Below are 16,802 nucleotides of genomic sequence, written 5' to 3' on the forward strand. Positions count from 1 at the left end.
TGCAGTGCTTGGCTTTTATGTTTATGCCATCCCCACAGTATTTCTTAACATGAAATGATGAGAAATTTTCTGCCTTAACAAATGTGTCTTGTTTCCTAAATTGGACTATGCAAAAATCATCAAGAATCAGAATATTTGATTCTTCTAAACGCTAAGAAGATATGAAAAAATAGTAATACTGGCAAAAGATCGATATTATTTGTCTTCTGTTGTGAATACCCTACTTGTTGCCCTCTGGGCCACTTCCAGTGCTCATTTTCAAGTGCACTTACAGTGCACATCTCATGCACTTCATTAGCATTTCAAACTAGTGAAAGTTTATAGCCAATGTTATGTGTTAAAAAATAAGATTTTTAATTTTATTTTTCATATTTCAAATACAGAGTTTCTCCTTCAGGTGGTTGAAGTTCAAGACAGGAACATTCAGTTATAGTTGATTAGTGAAGTTCTTGGGTTTTAGTATTGTAATACATTAGGATAATTTATTGCCATTAGAAAAAACAGATATATTCACACTTACCAAACACCAAATCCTCCCCTTCCTCCCTGTTCTAGTCCTCGTATAAAGTATCACAGCATTTTCAAAATTAAAAGCACATCCTTTTGTGTACATATAAAAGCTACTTCAATTTATTTTTATAATGTTCTAATAAAACTGATCTGATGTAACTCATTCGTACTGTCCAGGACAGTATTGTTGGATTATAATACCAAATGGGCTAGGATTTATTGCAGTAGGATACAGAAACACTAAAAATCTCAAAAATCATAGACCTACGAAGTAGTTTATGTGTAAAACATATACCTTCCATGGTGGTATGCAGCAGTTTTATTGTGCCTAATTTGGAATGCACAAAGCCCTCTTAAATCTTTACACAATTTGTTATGCAGAAGTGAAATCAAACCCCAAACCTCAAGGATCAAATGTCACTACAGAGCTGGGGTGAAGTCATTTTGGTACTTTACCTGTGCATCTCTATGCTTCAGCATAGACAATGGATTAATTTCGAGGAGCATATAAAAAGCCCATAACCCGCATCTACTTCCCTTCAGTGTGTATTGCATCTCCTTAACAAAGTTTGGGTAACTTTTTGATTCGTGTATTACTTGATTGTTTTTCCTTACACCTTGAGGGGGTAAGTTATGAGGCAGACAGATGTTCATAGCTTGGATTTACACGCTGAAAAGCTTCCTACATGAGGTTGAGCCATTCTGTACTCCTAGATAGCTATACCAGTCTCTGTGCCCCTTCTGCTTCTATGTATGAGAGGAATGCCTATTCATGTTGATCTACAACAAATTATTCAGTAAAACTCTCTATGGTCCACAATTAAGAACTTTACGAGGTTATTTAAAATGTTTGTGGAAGTTTTAAATGACACCTTATGCTATTCCCTGTTTCCTAAGAAGGGAAACTTTAGCAAGAAGGGGAAATCCATAGAAGCTGAAAAAACTGTGCATGATCCCAGAGGACAATGATTATTTGGGATTAAATAGTATCTGTCTCGATCTATTGAGCTCTACCGGAGCTGCCCTCACCACCAGGCGCCTCTGTTCGCCCGGGCTGGGCCGTGCTTCGGGCGGGCTCCGCGGGAGGCGGTAGGACCCGGGGCAGCGCCCACCATCCCCCCGACCTGAGGGGAGCCGGGCCCGGAGCGAGGCCGGCGCTCCCCGCGCCCCGACAGGAACTCCTCCCCGGCTGGAAGGGGCGTGAACGGCGGGGACCGCCGGCGGGCCCTTCCCGCGGGCGGCGGGCGTTCGCGGCCCGGGAGGCGGCGGTGGCGGCCGGGTGGGTCCGTACTGTGAAGGGGAAGCGCCCGTCCGCCCCTCAGCGCGTTTCCCGCCTCCTGCCGCCCCTCACGGGCGGCCCCCGCCGGGTCGCTGTGCCCCGGCCGCTTCCTCTGCCGCGGCCCCTCCGCGCCGTGAGGGAAGGGGCGGGAGTTAAGCAGTTCCTCGGCTGCTTTACCAGAGGTAATGCCCCCCAGTTACTCGTTCCTCGGGCCGGGACTGCGGCTTTTCCCTCTCTGTCACGATAGAAATGTGTGTGTTCTGGAGCCTTGACAGTAGTGTGCTAAGTGCCTTCAGAATCTGGGGTGAAGACATTGGATACTGCCTATTTAACTACCTTTGCTTTTAAACTGCACTTTATCAGCGTTATCTGGTTTGTTTTTCTGCCTTGCTTTTATTGCTGGCATTTGTTATCTTTCACATATTAAATAGCAATGTCTACAATATCCAGAGCGGCTGCAGAGGGTCACTAGTTTTATGTCCTGATAGTTATCAGGTCTGGAAATGGTAAGGCCACAGCTGGAGCAATGTGGAGGCATCCTTCAGCAAGCACAGGATTGCCCGAGGAAGTAATGACTGCTGCAGTGAATGGTTTCATTAACGCTAATGAGGAGTTGTGTGGCATTACCTCAGAGTACCACAGGTGACCTCCTTTAAAGTGCTGTCAGTGACAACATCTCTCTGGGATGGCGTTTTAATGTTCATTCACACTTGTGGCAGAAGGGTGTTTCTGCCACCCCAGTCCTCACATAGCATTAGATGTACCCGCTGTTGTCACACAGTGCAGCTTGGCGCTTCCTTTACTGAACTGAAGAGATGTAAAAGCCATAATTCTCTTCAGTCTATCATCTCAGCTTTTCTTGAGTGCTGGACAAGGATGTTAAAGTATCTCAAACTTCATGCTTCTATGTTGTTATTCAAGAAACAACACAAAGAGCTTTGAAGAGAATTCTCAGGATAAAAGTAAACATTTGTTTCCAGTGTGTTGCAGATGCACCTTAATGAATGATCCTGGTTTTCGTATTCCTTTTGTCACAAGTATGATACCTCTGAGATCTCAGAGGATCTGGAAGAAGCAGAGACCTCCGTGTGGAGTGGCCTGATCTTGGGTTAATTGTCCTTAGAGTTCAGACGACTCTTGAATTGTTGAACCCTTTCCTCTCTCTGGAAAGGGTTTTTGTGGTGCAAGGAAATAAATCCTTTGGATTTCTGCCTTTCTGCTTCCCCATGGGTAAAGGTCCATGTGCCCACTGCAGTGAATGGTTAGCGGTGACACCAGGTATGTCAAAATAGGGTCCTGTATGGAAAGATTCTAATGTGTATTTTTAACATGAGTGTATTAAAACCTGCGTGCAACTTACTGTTCTGTGGAAGTAAGAGTGAAAATTGTGTATTTCAGTAAGCACCTCTTTTGAAAAAATCACAATTAGCGTCTTCCTTAAATGATGCTTTGTAGTACTTCAGATGCCTTTGTGCCATTAAGACCAAAAGGCTGGTGACACTGAAGACTTACATCTGCATTTGACATTAGCAGTGTTCAATCCTTACTTAATTCTGGAAGGCTTTAGAAGTTAAGTGCTGTCACAGAAGAACTTGTAGAGAAGCTCCATGTTTGGGTCATGCTTGTGTTTTGATTCTGAGTTTATCAAATTAAAAGTGAGTGTTGTCGGTCTTTATAGTGGCAGCAGGAGAGAGCTGGACTTACCATGGGCTTCACGAGGATGTTCTTATTGATTACAACCCATACTCATTATGACGCAGTGGTTATTTACTGAAAAGAAGAAAAGAAAGCAGTAGAGAAGCAGACAGGAGTTCTGTCGTTGTGCTGTTATTTCACAGCGTGTTCGTGTGAGCAGTTTTGTAGTTGTGCAGTATATTAAAACCCTGAACAGTGCTGTTTTTGCAGTCCTAGTTTCTAGCTCTTTTCAGCATGTGAGGCTGCAGATTCTACTTTCTTGCTGCCTTGGTTTCATAAGGATAGGTAGTGAATCTCTGGAACCAAGGCTAACATTTTCCAGATACAAGCCTGGGACTGATGTTTTCCAGCTGTTTACTGGTCCTAGAAGAATTTGAGCCAGTTGATCAAAGCTGCAGGTTAGGTGACATCAGGCCATAAAACTGTCTTTATTTCAATTACTATTTTGCTTTTCTTTGTGTTTGTGTCCCTTGCTTTGGTTTATAAGGTTAGGTTTATTATGTCAGCTTGGTTCATTGTATGAGTTTACCAACTCCTGTTAAAATAAATTAAACCAACACGTTAAACCAATGTAAAGCAAAGTATTTCAGCTTTCCATCAGAATGAAGTATTTGAACATTCAGGACTTACCAACTTCTAAAATACCAGTGCTACATCTGTTTATCTTTGGGACTTCTTCAGCCTTATCTGTAATTCAGTAAATTACAGATACATAATCCCTGACTACAGATCAATGCAATTTCTTAATCTCAATGGGCAGACTTTGCTTGTAGTTCTCTATGCCTGTTCCAGATGCCTTATTGGGCTACAGTTGCATTTTATCTTGGCAAATACTATGAGTTTCTGGAAGATCAGTTAACCTTAGTATAAACTGACTGTGCTGTGTTGCATATTGCACTTTAGAAGCTCTGTTGGAGTTTGCTGATGTTTACAGTGGCTGCTTACATTAGATGCTAAAGTGATGATCCTTGGGTAGCCAAGAGGCCCTGCAGAAAGATAACCTGCAATCTGAAGGTAAGATAGAGCAATGCTTAACCAATGCCTTCCATTTGGTTCATTGAGAATAATAGCCACTTTAGAAATAGCTGAATGCTTCCTGATGACTAGAGAGTGCGTTTTTAAGAGGTGGTTAATTAGTCATAGGTTGTTTCATAATTGCTTTTCCTAGAAGAACAAAGGCTGGGAAAAGATGGGAGATTTCCAGAGAGACTCCTTAAATCCTGATCAAAACTAAGATTGCCTAAAATCTGTATAAATTCCTCTTACAAATCAAACTCCCTGCTGATTCAGAAGCAGTACTCAGATGGAATTAGTGTGATCTTTTTACATTTGCAACTTAGTATGACTGTTTCAACAGCCCTTGTTGTCAACCCTTAGTTGCAAACATGGTACAAGCGACTTGTGGGTTTTTTTTTCTTAAATAAAAACCCTATCAGTAATTTTGTTGCACTAAAAATTACTAGATTTCATGGTAGATGAGTCTACCTGAATTCAGTTATTCAGGAAAATGTTAACTGGTAGGAGTTCTATGAAGCTGCTATTATAAAGTGAATATATATGAGAGCAGATTGAAGCTTAGTGTGGGATAAAGGTGGAATGAAGTGCTGTTTGTTCTCCTTCAAGGTAGGATTCTGCATGGCATGCTGGCAGTCTGTTCTTTACTGTGTAAATCCTCTGTTCTGGAGTTGGCCTCCTGTTGCACAGCTCCGGTTTGCAGTGAGCCTGCTTTTGGGGAGTCTTGAGAAGGGCGAGCTGATGGAAGCCCTCGCCACTCACAGGAGGCTGTTAACGTGGTTTGAGATGTCAGCTAATGCTCCATGTCAGCTATGGTAGAGCAGCAGTCAGAAGCAATGGGCATGTCTTTGTGAGGACTCTCTCAGGTCTGTCACAGGACATTTAGTGGACAAATGTACTTAAAGTGAAAAGCTGTCCTTTTTGTGTTATAATGTTTTTATGTAAGTGATAACTAGTGTCAGAAGTCGGATGCTACAGATATGAAGTAGCTATGATTTTTAATATATCTTCATCTACTTCTTATTCATTTCCCTGCTCTTTACATGTGGTGGAGAGTGGTAGCATTCTTTGTCCCTCAGACTTTTCTTACTGTTTCTTTTTCAAGTTTTGTATTAACAAGTCAGACAATCCTATGTCAGTCTTGTTAAGTCTCTCTGCTACTTAACCAGCCTAGTTTAGTCAGTGCTTGTTTGTTCTCTCTTTTGCATAAATAACATAGACAATGCTTTTTCTTCCTTTAAGGGCTATTATAACATTTTTGCTATATGCATACCTGTATGTTTTCTTCGTGCCCAGAGAATGTGACTGAAAGTTGGGGGGATGAGCAATGGGGCTGTTGTCTGTTCATGTAGGGAGCCTGATCAGAAGTTCAAACATACAGTCAAGAGAGACTGGGTTTAACATTGCAGGGGAAGAGGTTCCTGTGACAGCAAATCCTGTGCAAATTGGGTTTATCCAAAATGCTACGTTAATTGAATTACAGCTTGAATGATGTTTACTTCTGCCTGTGAAGTCAAATAACATGTTATTGACTCTTCCTGGGTAATTTCATGGGGTTTTGATTCCTTCCCCATATCTCACTTGGACAGCTGAAACAGATTGGACACTTTATCTAGTTATTTGTTCCGTTGAAAGCAGAGGTGATACTTGCAGAAGAAAATTGGCTCTCAACACAGAGAAATACCATACTGACATTTTATGCATGTAGGTGTATTGGCTTTTTTGATATCAAATTCTTGATGCAAGTTTCTCTGTTTAGGTAAAAACTGGAAGGAAATAAACTGCCTGGGAAATGTTGAGCTCCAGGTGCTTTTCTTCCACACAGTGCTGGCTATTGATGATTATGTGAGCAAGTGTGATTTCCCCTCATGGCTATTTGTGTTGTCAGTGCACTGTATGTGCAGCTTTCAACCTGTAATTTCAGTATTTACACTGTACTTTGTTACCAAAGTGTTCTTTGAATGGACATTTTAATTAAACCTGGAAATATCCATCTATATATCCTTTATTTAGATGCGGCCACGTTTGATGTGTGCACACACAGACCACATGTCACATTAGTTATAGAAGCTTTCAAAATTTGTCTTTTGTTCTTCTAGGATATGTCTGCAAAGCACGTGCTTTTGTAAATAGGGCTATTTCTTGAGCCATTCCAATACCCTTATTCCTCTCAAAAGTTAGATTCTTCAAAACCATCCATGCTTGTAGTTATGCACATTGAGATGCCCTTACTGGCTCTGGTGTCTTTATCCCCAAGTGGTTGCTCACAGCATGCGGATATGGAGTTAAGCACGAATAAATTTTGTGGTAATGAAGGCAGTACTAACATTGTGTATTCATTAATGTCAGGGGGACTTCCTGCACCATAAGTTGTTTGTGCACCAAGGTATTAATCTATGTGAATAAAGCTTCTAAAATCTTGTCTGTTAAGTGCAAGAGATGTAAGAATTATGAGTATTCACAGATCAAAATATGTGAAGGTTTTGGGGTGCAAACAAATTACCTCCTGGTGCATTTAGATGATTACGATGCATTTATTTACTCCAGGAATACCTGAGCATTCAGATTTAAAAGGTATTTGGAAACTAGAATATAGAAAAAGTTAAGGAAAATAAAACATTCACTTCTGAAAACTTTACATCATTAGATATTCATAGTTCTACAGATAGGATATAGTTTGAGGAGAGGAATAAAATATTTTGTTGCAAATTTAGCAGCTTGATATCTGCTGATTAACATTGGAATGTAATTATCTGACATAATCAGATGGCATCATTCTTTGGGATAGCAGATATGTATAGTTTTGACTGAAAAGGTTGTTTCATAAAGATGAGGATGTCCTGCCAGTGTCCTGTGGGGTGTCTGGTGAGACCCTGGGCTGGTGGCCTAGGATGAGAGGTGGAAAAGTACATTGCTGTTTCATTCCTTTTACAGATATTTCTGTTATGAGAAACATTTGCTACTTTAAATACTCTGAATATCCTCAGTATCCTGCCCTGGTTTTGACTGTGTTTCTTACCACCACTCATTAAAACCTTTTAATAAGATTAACTCTCATGTTTAAAAACCAAGTAATTGTCTTTATTTTCTCTCTGGAAAGAGTGCCCAACTTAAGATGCAACTGCTACTCTGAACTGCTGTTAAATAGAGCCATTAGTCTTACCTGACTTCTTTCCTCTGTTTGTCAGCTCAATTACAGGTTGTCAGTGTCAAAGAAAATGCTCTTGTAAGTGGTGTGGAATAGAGGGGAATGTTTGCACCTGCTCTTAACAGAGTTCCTGACCTCTTCTTACTGCTGCACAAACCTACTTCATTTTAGAGAAGGGGTTGATTCATATCAAAGATGTCTTATCTCCCCTTCTTTGAAATTCAATTCAGTGTGTGGTAGACTAGAATATTGTATCACTTCAGGTGGGGAACTACTTGCTTGGATCTTTCGTGGTTGTTCAGTGATGTCATTTTTTTTGCCTCACATATAATCTAGATTGGCAAAACTATACTGAAACAGAAATGGTCTAAGGATGAATTTATTTTGCTACTCCAGAGGAAACTGCAGTACAGCTGATGTTCAAATGAATGTATTTAAAAATTCTTCTGTTCAAATCTTGTAGTATTGATCTCACAATCCAGTCCAAGAGCCAATTCCTTGTTCGAGGTATTCTTTTGAACATGGAGGACAAGTGAGGAGGCAGTAACTGCAACAGTGATTAACTTGAAATGCCTGCAAAAACACCTTAAAAGGCTTCTGAAAATCAGGGGGATTTGGGGGTAAAGTACTGAAGTTACTTGATAAAATGGCACTTGGGAACCTGGAACATCTGGAATGCAGACTTCTGAATGTGCTCGTATTACCTTCAGAAAGGTTTTGGCACAGAGGTGTAAAACCAGAATTAATTTTCACACCTGTCAGCTCTAAAATCATTTGTACATACATAGAAACATGTATCAAATGTAAACTTTGCGATCTTTATGCCTTTTAGACCTGTTTATCTATGTTTTAGAGCTATCTAGGGTCTGATCACAAATGCATTCAGTTACCAGAGTTCAGTGGGCTGCGAGGTTTTTGCAGCAGAAAGGAAAGAGAAGGGAGTCTGTATTTTTTGGTAATGTTCTTTTTTTCCTCTCTAAGCTTCTTTTCTTCATCTGTTCTGATAAGCATCTTAAACTGAACATTCCTATTGAAAGGACTGAGCCTCAGGTGCTACGTGTTCCTGTGGTTGCTGGTGAGCCTGGTTCTTTTGAGTAGTCTGAAAGAGGGAAGTTATCCAGTCTGCTGACTCTGGTAAAACTGCTGTGTAAGTTCATGCTAAGTTCATGCAGTTCATTCAGTTAAGTTCATTCAACAGAATTTAGGGAATCGAATACAAAGTAATTCTGAGCTGCCTGTGGCCCAGCACTGCGTTATTTGTTTGTAAAATAAATATCAAACTTATATTATTCAGATAAGCAAAACAAGTGCGTGTTTATTGGAAATGAGTATGTACGTGAACTAAAGCTGCCTCTGGTTAGGATTGTTCATCTAGCAAATTGCTAGTTACTCTATATGGTCCCTGCAGTATAGAGGAAAGCAGTGTATATGGTGAGTTCCTGTTTCCTTGAGGTGCATTTTTAAAATAATGGTTATTTTCATGGAAGTATAAAGTTTTATAATCCCTATAGTTGATCATTTAATTTTAATGAAGCAGATGTGCTGTTAATGCTTTGTTGTGCATGTGCTGATAGTAAGCAATAGTCACAGTGAGTTGTTATGTGTGTGTATTGGGCAGAAAATACGTTCAGAGTATGTTGTATATGTTGTTCCTTCTCCTTTCTTTACCTGCTTCAGCTTAATTTTTAAATGCTCCTTTGTTCAACCACTTCTTCCCAAAATTATGTTCTGTATGCTTCTTTGTGATGTATCATCCAACCCTAGCTATTCTCTGATTCTATTCCTGTTAATCTGTTGGCTGCTGGCTTTGGTGAATCGGAAGTGAGAGGACCTTGCTCAGGGTTTTAGAAAGGAACTGATGATTTTGGTCTTTCCTTTTTTAGGGCACAAATGATATCTTCTGTGCAGCCAGGTCTTTCTTCTGTGCCTCTTTTTTTGTCAGTTTTTAAAACTCCATTGAGAGTTTGAGGTTATCCCAAACGCTTGGGGAAGGACTTGAGGATGTGTATACTCAGTTGGATGCAGGAGGACTGCTTATTCAATGGGACAATCTGGCCTCAAATATTACAGGCTTTGTAAAATTACTTCTGTAATGTTTGTTAACAAATGTGTATTTTTGATTTGTAGACTTGTTTTTCTTTTAAGTCCTATGAAAACTTGCCAGAAGTTTTCAATTACTACATCAGTATCTTCTGCTTTGCTTAGTGCATGTACGTTTATTCTACTGAAGCAAGGAAAGTACTCTGTTGTAAATATACAGTGGCACGAAACAGATATGGTAAAATCAGTGAAGGTAAATATGTCCTTGGCCATAGTATTCAAGTGCCTGTCTGATAAACTTCAAGAATTTCCATGATTAAAAGTACTGTTCACTTTAAAATTAATTATTTTGATACTCACATTCAGCTTAACTATAGGCTGTTAGTTGACTTAATTTTCTCCTTTGTAAAGATTTATTTTCTTAATATAAAGTTGTTATACAGCAAAATAATTAAGTTCATGTAATTCCTTCAAAATTCAAGTAAGCCAGACTAAACTGAATATTTACTGCTTCTAAACTGTCACTTTCATTTGTGAAGGGAATCAAGATACCTTTGTTTCATAGCAAGGAGGTAAAGACAGTGAGCTGCCCTTAAGTGCTGGCTGAAGTTCTTGGCTGTGATTGTGTGAAACTAGTTTGGGAGTGTGCCGTAAGAATTTACTTTATGTCCAGTGAAATAAATGCATTCAAGGCATTCACTACACACATCAGTAAAGCATGAAATACCCATCTTCTCCTTTTGTTGAAGTTACTTATATGTGGTCATAAAGGCACAGGGTAAGTTGCGAAGTTATTATAACTATGTAAGTAATTCAGAATCAGTTTCTTCCACTACAGTAAAAAAGTGCTGTGAGTGCAGACAGTGAGGCAAAAAAAAAGGTTTTATGCAGTATCAAAAGAGATGCCTTAGCATAGGTGCTTAGTTTGGTTAGAATAAGCTCTGGACTCCAGCCTCTTTCTTGCTGAGTTTCAGTATGCAGCCAAGTTAAAATAGCATTCAGGTTTTAGTTCAGGCTTGCTGTATGTGTTTCTGATGGTTTCTTTCTCTGAGAAGTTAATGTGGGCTTTGAGGAAGCAACTAGTGATGAACAAAAGCAAAGATGTCTCACAGCTGCAGGATTCATCACTGGGGAAATGGCACTTCTGCAGAGAGCTTAATTGTCGTGAACAACTTTTTGTAGGATTGGCTGTCTTCTTTATCTGCAGCCAGTTAGATCCATGTCCACATTTCATTAATTAAATCTCTCTGTTTAGTCTTTTAAACCCAATTTGGCTGTTTTTCAAAGGATCCTTTGTCTCACATCTGGATATTTAGTTTATCCAGGCTCTGAGTTGGTCGTGTAAATTGAGTGTCTCTGGTTTGGATCTGCTTTTTGATGGATAAAAACATCCTTGCAAATGGACTGCAGATCTGTGGCTTGAGTGCTGTGTGGAGTTTATTTGCTTGGTGGTGTTGGTTTTGTTGTGGTTTTTGTCTTTTGTGGGGTAAGAAGGAAAGATGGGGAAAGCAGTGGAGGGCAAAGAGCTAAGGAAGTGGTACTGGGATGTGAAATGTGTATCCCAAAGTGTTAATAACTATTATGTAGAGCTGCAGCATGCAAGTCAGTCAAATGTGTTTCTGCTACCTACACAAAGTAATTGCATTACTGTTTATGACAGATAGTTCGGTTTCTGCCAGTGTTTCCATTATTACTTTCTGTTTTCAGAGATGTATAGTACAGGCTGAGTCTGTATCTGGGTAATCATATTAAAGCAGTTTTCAACAAGCTCTTTGGCTGTGCAAGCATGGAAAGAATATTAAATAAAAAGAAGACTCTGAACTCAGGGCACCTAATGTTCTGACATGTGATGTTAAGCTATGTCATCACTAACACGATGTATAATTTCTGTTTTGCCACTTATTGCAGTGGCAAATTACTTTTCAGCATCAGTAGCTTCAAGCCCAAGTATTTGAACCGTTGTAATATTAGCCTGAAAATCACAAGATCTTAAATTGTGAGTTTTGACATTCGTTTTTCTTTCTTAAACTTACATTCACTAGGTTCATGCTTTTCTTCCCAACCTCCCCCCCCAGCAACCACCAGTGCGTATTTTTGTTATCAGCACAAACTGACTGGTAGATGAATGTATCATGAAGCATAAGTAGCATTATCTGCTTATTACTGGCACTTTAGTTCACAAATTAGCTGCATCTAGGTGCTGAAAAAGAATGGGAATGGGAAGAAAAGGTGTTTTGGCAGTAGATTAGAGTTCAGTGGGTCTATTGTCACACAGAAAATAACTGGAACTCTGGAATAGTCTAGTTAAATGGAATGGATTTGCTTATACGATGTAATTGCAAAATTACCCATGTTGCATTCAAACAGTTGTTATCTGAGCTTCAAAATCAACACTTGAATTTAAATAAATGGTTTCTTTATGAATATTTATAGTTATATTTTGTATAACTACCTATATAGTTTCAGGGCTGTGAGAGCAGGCTTGGATTTTGTGATTTACTACTTACAGGCTGTACCTGTAGAGAGGCTTACAAAAGACAGAGGGAGGAAACTGGAACTGCACAGAAAGAGCAGTCGTAAAACATTCTGTAAACAGAGGTACTGGAGCCTTAATTCTGTAGAAAGAAGATGGAGAAGAGGTTATATTCCAGCCCATGAAGTTTCCTTAAGAGCTTCAGGAATACAATATAAAACTACAAAAAGACTCTGCTTATTAAACTCTGCACATTTATTGCTGATAGATCTCCAGTCTGAATGCCACAGCTGTTACTAATGACAACCAGGAATAATTACACCATCAAAGATTATTTTAATGGTGCATTTCAATGCCTACAGGATAATGGCAACCTAGTGAATGCACCCAGGATGGTGAACGTTTAATGTAATGCACACGTTAGCTGGTTAATGATAATATTATGCCTTTATGTAGTATTTCGCGTGTCTGTACCATTGTATGTCTCTAATTCATAAGTCTTCAATATCTTAGGAAAAGAAACTGGCTTAACATCACAGGTCTGCCGCTAATTTTGGATGTTGTCAATGTGTGTTAGTAAAGACTCTTTTACAGGTAACTCCTTTTTCTTTTTTTCTTCATTATGTATCTCGCCTCAGTCTAGTTTTGTGGTTTTCAATGGAGTTTTCCAAAGCAGTAGATCCTAAGGGGTGATGGGTTTAAAGTAAAACAGGGGAAGTTCAGGTTAGATGTAAGGAAGAAGTTCTTTACTGTGAGGGTGCTGAGACGCTGGAACGGGTTGCCCAAAGAAGTGGTAAATGCTCCATCCCTGGCAGTGTTCAAGGCCAGGTTGGACAGAGCCTTGGGCAACCTGGTCTAGTGTGCAGCATCCCTGCCCATGACAGGGGGTTGGAACTAAGTGATCTTAAGGTCCTTTCCAACCCAAACCACTCAATGATTCTTATATTAACTGTTACTAGGTGATCCTGTGTTTCTATTTTTCAGTTTTTTAAGATATTGCTCTTAGGTTTTAGCTAGAAGGGATTTAATGTTTTGATGTTGTTTTTCACCGTGTGGCTTTTTGAAATTACTTCATCTGATTTCACTCATTTCATGCTGCTTCTAGACCCAGAGTTAAGAAACTCTGGTTTACCAGAGTGGTAAATGGTCTGCAAAGGCAAACAGCCCATAGTGCCTTTTGGTTAAGAGATTGATGATGAAAGGGCACAGTCATTTGGGAAGGAGCGTAGCTGACAGAGGAAAACATGAGGCAACGCTTTTCTCATGGTACTGAAGCCAATGTATTTTTATTTTATGTTTCCCATGAGCTAAGAATGTCTGTGCAGTCAGTGGTGCTTGATAACCTGTTAAAGAGTAGTAAATGGGTCACCTGCTTACCATTTCAGCTGGCTTTTTGTATGTGTTCTTATACCTACCTAGCAAATCACTTGCTGGGACTTTTCCCATACTCTTGGCAGTTTCTTGTAGGTGTTTTCATTCTCCCATCTTCTTTTCAGAAGACAGTCTTAATTATGCACAATGGACTTCTTTTCTCTCTTCAGCACAGGACTCTGTCTCACAGTTAAATAACCATGAGGCAACAGATTCAGTGGGAACTTTATGCAGCTGAATTTTGTTACTAGCCAAACATCAAGCTCAGAAAATTCCACTTCACTTTCCACATTAGACTTCTCTGGGAAAGGTAGCTCTAACTTCCAGCTCTTACTGTCTCATTTAGATGGCCTCGCAAAGCATGCTCGCCCTGAGCCAGTGGGGAATAGCAGCCCAGACAGAATTCCTGTAGCATGTAGCTCAAGGTACGTTGCCTGCAACAGGGGAAAGGGGAGAACAACATTATGAGTGCCTGCTGTACCCTCATGTTGCTTGTTATGGAGAATGGGAAAGCTCCACCAGCCCACACTAGCAAAACTGGAGGTTGTGCCTGGAAGCTAGGTCTGCTTCTGTCCCGTGTCTTCTGGCAGGTCCAGGTGCATCTTTCCATCTGTTTTTACTATTACAATTTAAACTCCCTATTTTACTGACATGTTACCTAAATGAAATAAAAGCTTTGTAAGTTCCCACAAGAGCTGTAATATCACTATTTCAAGTGTATTGGTTTTGTCTATTTCTGGTGGCACTTTTGCCTGTATGTGAGGTCTTTATTTTTCCCTTCCTACCAATTGACAGAAATTCTAAGTCTTCTCTTTTTCTGTTTTGCTTGCTTGCTTTCTTTCTTAAGCTCTGTGATGTGCTGAGAACCCCTCACACTTTATAGGGAAAAGCTTTGGAGAACTTTTCCCTCCATGAAGAAAATGGTATACCCCAGCTGTGCTTCCCAGGCTTTTTAATAGGTCTGTTTTATTGTCTTCTGGTCCAGTGCCAGAGAATTTTGTCAGGCAATGCATAGTGATTCATTCTAGGGAAACAAAACACCATTTCCTTCTGTTTTCAGTCTTGAGTCACATTGTAGTGCTCTCACCAGAGGCACAAAGCAACCAATCAGGTTTCTTTCCCAGCAATTCCAGAACTCCTGCACTTGTCTGTGAACAGCTGTACAAAATTAACTGAAAATAACTTTCAGTTCTGGTCTTCACACCTAAAAATGATAGTTCAGAGGCTGAAAGAAATGGCCTGTCATCCTTCTGGATCTGATGTGGAACAAAAAACCCCTGCCCCAGTCAATGGAATTTCTAACTTCTTGAGTTTCATATTGTTTTTCTTGATGTAAGGTGCTCCAATGCCACATGGAATTGTTTTTTTGTGATTCTGATTGCTGGTCACCAGTAACAGAACTTGTAGGTGAATATTTGATGCATTTACAGTTTTGTCTTATTTTTCTTTTCTTGCAGAGGAACCTTTATGCTTTCGGGTATCGGCAAATCCTGGATAACATGAATGTTCTTCTTGCCATTTGCAAACTGCATAGAAAGCCACAGTGTTCAGTCGCTAGTAGGAGCCTATTTAGAACTATTTGCAGTGGCAATACATTGCTTTTATACGTACCAGGTGTGTTCTGCTAGGTAACAAAATGAACAATTCAAGTGTTGGCTGCAAGGGCTAGCATACTGTCTGTCATGCAACTTCTCCCTTAGTAAGCTTTGTTGTTGAATTCAGTATAACTAATGGTGAAGTACCATTCCGGAAGAGTTAGAATGCAGAAAATGGCTCAGTCAGTAGAATGTAGTCTTACCGATAAACAAAGTAAAATCTAATTCCATAGATACTAGTGGATATGGCATTCCATATTCTTTCGTGTCTTCATGCTGTGATGTAAACCCTCATTATACCATTGCTCTGTAAAGATGACTTTTTTTTGGCAGCTGGGCAGGGATGCAGTAAGAGGCTATCACCAATGAAAAGGGAATGTGAAAACTGCTTTCTAGTTGGGTTGACACCATCATTGCCCTGTCTAAGTCTCCCTGAAGGGGTTTCTGCTTTACTTTTGCAGCGAAAGTCTCTGGTGCACAAGAAGGGCTGATGCACATAGTTGCAAAGCACTACATGGTATTTGCTGATCAATAGAATAGCTATGCTAGTCTGTTATGGGAAATGATGTCAAGCACAGATGGGATCCTTCTCCTTCCTCTACGACAGGGGATTTTGGTACATTGGGAAATTACCTAGATAACATGGACACACTGCTCTTCCTAGGAATACTGCTCCTCTTGAGGATCTCTGAAAATGACAGTAATTCAGTTCCCTTCCCATCAGCATTCTCCATTAGTTGTCTGCAAGTCTATTCTTGCTTCCTCCTGAGCTTTTTCCACTGTGGGGCTGTGTGAAATAAGTTGACTATTTAAAAACAGCATGAGAAAGGGGGAGATAAGTAAGGGTTGGAAAAGGCTGCTAGGACAAGTAAGTTGAATAGAGAAGAAGAGGTGATGGAGAGGCATGATTGACGAAAGAAACATTCAGGTCAGAGTCTTGTTGTGGAGAAGTGAGATCTTTTAAAGGAGTTATTCCATAATAAAGCATATCCACATTCCAAAATATGATCATCCACAAGGCACGTGAGTCCTTGTAGGCCTGACCAGGTAAATCTATGCTGAACTCTTTTCTGTCGGGTTAGATTGCTGCCTGTCACAACCTAAAAACCAGCCAAAGTATATTCACCCTTTCACTGCAGCCAAATTTCAACAGTTAATCTATCCTCAGAGAAGCCACCACAACTCCATTCACTGGTCCTTAAAAATATAAATGACATCTATCAAGTTATTCAGATATGTCTATATAAGCCTATATTAAATGAGAGCCATATATAATATGAATGATACCACCTTTATTGAAAATTATCAGTAATTATTTTCAAATCTTGGGTGCAGAGATGTGTCTAAAGTGAACTAGTTTTCACATTTCTTCCTGTTATTTCATAATCTTACGCCATTTCAGCTGAGTGAATCTGGATGATACAGTGAAATAGTAATGGAATTTCTTGCTCCCTGCTCATTGTGTATGTGCTTCAGGTAATATTGCTTTGGAATAAAAAACTTTGCATATCTTTATAACTGAATTAATTAGGAATCACTTAGCATGCAAAATCCAAAGTGTATTTGATAAACTGTAAAGAAATCTACATAGTCATAGCAAGGGTTGATTACAAATTGATTCATTTTCAAATTCTCCATGACTGAAAGGATAAAAATGTCCTCAATCAAAATGTTTCT

At 39.7% G+C, this 16,802-nt stretch overlaps 1 protein-coding gene across 3 annotated transcripts in view; it reads left to right on the forward strand.

Moving 5' to 3' along the window:
- Window positions 1–1,712: 1,712 nt before the first annotated feature.
- SPSB4 (splA/ryanodine receptor domain and SOCS box containing 4) overlaps window positions 1,713–16,802 on the forward strand; it is a 154,851-nt gene continuing 139,761 nt past the window's right edge. For 2 of the 3 annotated variants that reach the window (XM_030495267.1, XM_030495269.1), the window contains exon 1: window positions 1,857–1,971. The gene's annotated coding sequence lies outside the window, so the exon portion shown is untranslated. Of the gene's footprint in view, window positions 1,972–16,802 lie in introns of all 3 variants that reach the window. The other variant, XM_030495268.1, reaches the window with a different exon arrangement.

Source organism: Strigops habroptila, chromosome 8, assembly GCF_004027225.2.
Source record: "Strigops habroptila isolate Jane chromosome 8, bStrHab1.2.pri, whole genome shotgun sequence".
NCBI lineage: Eukaryota > Metazoa > Chordata > Aves > Psittaciformes > Psittacidae > Strigops > Strigops habroptila.